Source organism: Heliconius melpomene, chromosome 1 (assembly GCF_056956725.1).
Source record: "Heliconius melpomene rosina isolate 202511_hmr_F chromosome 1, ASM5695672v1, whole genome shotgun sequence".
NCBI classification, from domain to species: Eukaryota; Metazoa; Arthropoda; class Insecta; order Lepidoptera; family Nymphalidae; genus Heliconius; species Heliconius melpomene.
In genome coordinates, this window is record NC_140389.1 from 12,043,938 (window position 1) to 12,049,575 (window position 5,638).

Below are 5,638 nucleotides of genomic sequence, written 5' to 3' on the forward strand. Positions count from 1 at the left end.
TTAAATTCATAGCAGTATATTTTTAGATATAGATAGACTTACTACAAACAGAAGTTTATTTTTATTTTTAGATATAAATTGTAACAAGTTATTTTTAGCTATGGATTACTTAACTACAAAATAACCGTAAGATATATTCTTAAAATCGGTTAAATGTGTATTTAAAATTTGACATTATGAACATATACTTACATTTGTCGAAATTCTTATAACTATTAGTATTAAAATAGCTATAATATAAACAAATGAATTAGATGTGTAATGAATGTGTAGGCCGATTGAGGCTTACATTGTGGTGTCAGCTTCGGTTGCGCAGGCGCAGGCGCACTGGCGGGCCGTTATCGTCTACGACCGATCGCGTCGTGTTAATTACTTTTATTAAGGGCAATTGTCCTGTTCAATCGGGCTGATCGTTCAGCTCGCCGCCATCTAATATTTCCAGCCAGTGTCATTAGAATTTTCCAAACATGACCAGCTATAAATATATCAAAATTAATAAAATTATACCTTGACTGTGTATTGAAATAATTGTTATCACAAGTAACAGTTTCAACAATATAATTTAAAAAATATAAAAATACCACCCTACCTCACATCGACACAAGTTATATAAATATCAATCATAGTTCATAATATAAACAGGAACAGGTTGTTTAATTTTTATAACAAAAGTGTGTTGCTGCTATTACAAAATTACTCTAATAGCCTCCATCCACGCATCACCTAGCCATGTTAAGCTCCTTCTTCATCTTCATCTCTCCTTATTTGTCTAATAGCCACTTATTACAATCATTAGAAATATTATTAAGAGATAGCATTAAGAGATTAATGGCCGTCCTGGCGCTATGGCTCGGCGTGTGACTTTAAGCAGGACGGTTGTGGGTACCTACTCGGTAAAATGAATTATTTTTATTTTCAGTTAATTCCCCTGTTCTGGTAAGAAGGCAAATCACGGCGTTAAGATCCGCAACTCGATACACAATACCTCGCCGAAAAGTAAGAAACATACAATGAATACAGTGTGAAGCTAAAAAAATCACTTTTGTACATACAACTTATAAACACATTAAGTAGACTAATTGTTATCTTTCATAGTAATAAATATCAATTCAAATAGGACAAACTTGATGCGAAATTACGATCTTTAAAAAATGTAAAACTCTTAGTAATTCAAGTGACATTAACAGAATCATCATACGAGTATTATCTCATTACCAAGAATTACAGATAAATGTTAAATATCAAAATAAAAATCGTTTGCCTGGAACTATACTTAATTAGTTTGTTTACAACTGCACATCGCTAATGAAGGTAGTATTTTTATTTAAAAAAACACATTCGTTTTAAGCTCAATTAGTTTATGAATGAAACTATAATATAACGATGTTTATCTTTTATAATCATCCAAATTATCCAAAATATTTTTAATTCAAAAGTACCTAAACCTAAACGTGTTTTGTATTCATATAAAAGGTATTTGTCCCAGATTTAGTTCGTGCTGACTAATAATCCGGTACAGGTGAATTTTATTATGGCATTAAGTTTAATTTAGATAATAAAAGCAAGCTTGTAATTATTACTTACATATTTCAATAACATGTACTTGGTACATATTTCAATAACAATATGCACAAGGCGCGAGGCCTTCGTGCATATTTTGTACTAAAATAAATCAGCTTCAAGCTGTATCCCGCACACAGTAGGGTGTTAAAACACTCCGTTTCCCCAATTTTTGCCGAATTCTGCAGGCATTGCGTATTGAGTGGCAGAACTCAACGCCGCGCTTTGCCTCGATCCTAGAGCGAAGAAATGGAAATATAAACGTAAATAAATATTTCACTTCTTCGAGTGGGGATCCAACCCACAACCTTTGCGTTACAGTCACGCCCATATGCCGCTGCGCCACGAGCTGTTCCATTGACTTTGTCATGATGACTATAACGTAGGTGAATCTGTAGGTCGGGATTTACTTGCCGTTTACATCGATTCTGAAGCCAGTCCAATTTTTAAGATGTATTAAGGGATATAACATCTCCCTCACCACAGTTGGATCGCCTTGGTTTTGCACTTCTGGATTTGGACACTCATTGTAACAAGAGTATATAGACATCAAGGCACCTCAATGTATCTCCAATCAATACGATATCGCTGCAGTGCGTCCAGAACTGCCCAGATTTCGATGGAACCGAAAGCATTTTCAGTTGTAGTTGTAGTCCACGAAAGCCATGCAAAGCAGCTGACTGACTGACTGACTCTTCTATTTTTTGGACAGTCTACCAAACAGTATGAATGTAGTCTACGGTGCTGTGGCCTGATAGAAAGTCTGGCGAGACAATTCATCAGAACTGGAGATCAGCTTGTATACGAAGCTCAGAAGTGAGATTGCTATGTTGTTTTTCAAAAGAATTCGGAGTCCCTTCTTGAAAAACTACGTCACTCCTGTTCCACGTTTCCGGGGTCTTGCCGTCTTGGATGATGGAATAAAAGAGGCTTGCTAGCTCTTTCAGACCTGGACTGTTTTAAGCAGTTCTGTAGTAATTCCGTCACCACCGGGAGTTTTGTTGTTTTAAAGCTATTCAAAAGCGGTCCTAATTGAGATTCTGTGAGTCGAAGTCAAAACCTGGGAGCTCCTCGGTGTATTGGTGCGTTATGGATACCCGCTGGTCGGTAACGCTGTGGCTGCCCCATTTTTCTGATTTCGAATTTTTCAATTACTAGGGGGATAGCTGAATTTATTATGAAATATTCAGGATTACAGTCACTTAGAACACAGACGAAATAAAACTGCCAAACAAAACGGCCGTTTATACTCTTTTGTCGCTTATTGTATGAAATTCCCATCGTTATCGATTATTCAGACAAATAATTACTGATATTGAAGTCTGGAGTTTGGTAACGACTGTCCATACAAACTACGAAAACTGCGATAAGTCCGAAGACATGCTATAAGTATATATAATTATTTATAAGAATGTGTTATATCATTTGAACATAAATTATGAACTTCAAATGTACTTATTTTTTTTATGTAGGTTCGCTTAATTTTTTAAGGATCGAAAGAGAAAACGTTCATTGAAATTTCAAAATTAATTACTGAAGTAGTAGTAACTAACAATAAATTAAAAAATCTATGTCAACTACTTATTCTTCATAAAAAATAAATAAATAAAAAATAGAACCTGGTGCTAAATATATTTACTGTTTAACACTCCATTTTATTTATCGACAACAGTAATAAAAAAATAACATTCACAACATAATGAAAAGATAAGAAAAATGGTGCTAACTAATTTTTGTTTACAATTATTTCCATATATGACCTAATCGCATTAGTTACACCGATAGAGTAAAAAGACGTCAGAAGGGAGGTACGGGCGGAGGGCACGCTACGTAGGTTCTGTTGCGTAATTTCGCTCGCTAGCTCATCGCTCCAGTGGCGCAATTGGTTAGCGCACGGTACTTATATGACAGTGTTCGTGAGCAATGCCGGGGTTGTGAGTTCGAGCCTCACCTGGAGCATATTTTTTAATAATTTGTTTAATTTTATTTTACTTCTATATAAGGTATAAATAAGTATTCATTTTTCTATTAATTTTCCTTGTTCAATTTTATTTTGTGCTCATATCAATAATTAAAATTATAATTTGTGGCAATTTATATGTATTTTTTACGTAACCATAAAATCATCAATATTTGTTTTATTTTAAACGGTTTTTGTATATTTTAATTATGTTAATATTGAATTTTCCACGTAGGTAATTGTCCTGTCTGTCGTTATAAAAATTGATCTTTAACATTTTTTTAAAGGGTTTTTAATATTTTTAACTTTATATTTACTTAAGATCCCATTTTTATTAAGGCAATGCATTTTTAGGTATGTAATTTTAGGTATATTTACAATTTACATGTTTGTAATTGGAAGCAACCGTGCCGGCCGTTGTTACGGCATAATGTAGTTCATTCGGTAGTCGCGGGGTACTCGAGCACGACATTAGTAACTAATCTACTCGGTGCACGCCGCGCGACCTCATGATCCTGACCTTCCCGACCCTCGTCCATCCCCCCGCGCCCGCTCACTCCCGCGCATCCCTATCTCCCTTTCTATACTCTATAGTTCTACACTACCTGTTATGATTATAAACTTAATGTAATCCAATTATAATTATGAACAATATTTATAGATGCAATAAAAAAACAAGTTTTAGTTCTATTACATAAAACGATACATTTAATATACAGTAAAATAAATTGTTTGTACACACACTTTTTCTTAATGGACTTATTTAAATAAAATATTTTTGATTGTTCTAGTACTAGAGGAAAGGACTTTAGGTATATTTGATTTTAAAGACCCATACTTGATGTAGAGCCATAAGAGAAGCCAGCTAAACTAAAATAAACCAAGAAATAGATCCTTAGCAAAAGATGTTCAAAGTGATGACGTTGTTTGTCTGTTAATTGTTTGTTATAATATAGTTGTATAGGCTGAAAGATTTATTTACTCATGCCCACTTCTGATTATGATAATAGAACAATTATTTAAAAATTAAGACATGAACACTCAATATACCTTTCCACCAATCAACTGTACAAAAGTTTCCATTAAATTCTTAACTTTTGCAGAACTTTTTTAGATGATTGAATGTTTTTTCTAATATATTTTTTATCTTAATCGATCTGACTGGCAACCCAATATACCGACCCTTAAAAATCGTGAGGAATGTAAATCGTTGACCGTGCGCGAACAACCCTTTAGCACAATCATACCCTATTATTTTTTTATACAATAACATACGAGAAACTATTTGTTACTGGGCGATACGTGCAAGTTCGAAAAGAATGTCGTAGTGTTTATACATAAATATCTTCAACCCGATACACCGAGAGACCTCAAACCAAAAGCAGTAACAGTGATATAAATATTAGATTGGCAATTGATATAAAATAGAAAGCAAACAGAACAAAGCTGGAAAGCAATAAAGATAAAGACTCGTCGAGATATCATATGATCAGCAATAATGTCTACAACTCACAGAAATGCTCTGACAACAACATGTCGTATATTCAGTATGTTAATAGATAAAATAATTTCGTACATTAATAGCTACATTTTTTACTAATTATATCTATTTTTTAAATAAAATGGAAATTTATTTCTTTTCAAAAAAGTAAATTTGAATAGTTCTAAAAGTACAAGAAATATCGTAAACGAATCAAAGCATTATGAATTAATAAAACTTATAATTGAACTTGATTAGTTACTTGGGACAATACAATAACGGGATTTTAGCATTGACTTTGTTACAAGCAAAGATCACGAAGTGCTCCGCTTTCGCCATTCACAGTAGCTATTCATGAATAAATTAAAAAAGCTACCAACAGCATTGTCAAAATCGTTAAGTGGACATAGCTAGAATTGTTGTAACTATACCCAATTAGACTATGGATATATCATCAAACATAGAATATAGAATTCTTTTTATGAATTAGCATAAATGCTTCTCCATGCAAAACACATTGAGTATTTCAGCGTCAACGACCTATTGAAAATTTTTTTTTAAAATATTTGACCAACATGAATTGAATGAATGGTATTTTGGCAGGCAAGGAAACCAGGCAAAGTTTAAAATAAATTAAA

At 33.3% G+C, this 5,638-nt stretch overlaps 1 non-coding gene across 1 annotated transcript; it reads left to right on the plus strand.

Moving 5' to 3' along the window:
* Positions 1-3,427: 3,427 nt before the first annotated feature.
* TRNAI-UAU (transfer RNA isoleucine (anticodon UAU)) lies at positions 3,428-3,519 on the plus strand. The gene is given in 2 exon segments: positions 3,428-3,465; positions 3,484-3,519. It is a non-coding gene; the product is annotated as a tRNA-Ile (tRNA).
* Positions 3,520-5,638: the final 2,119 nt, after the last annotated feature.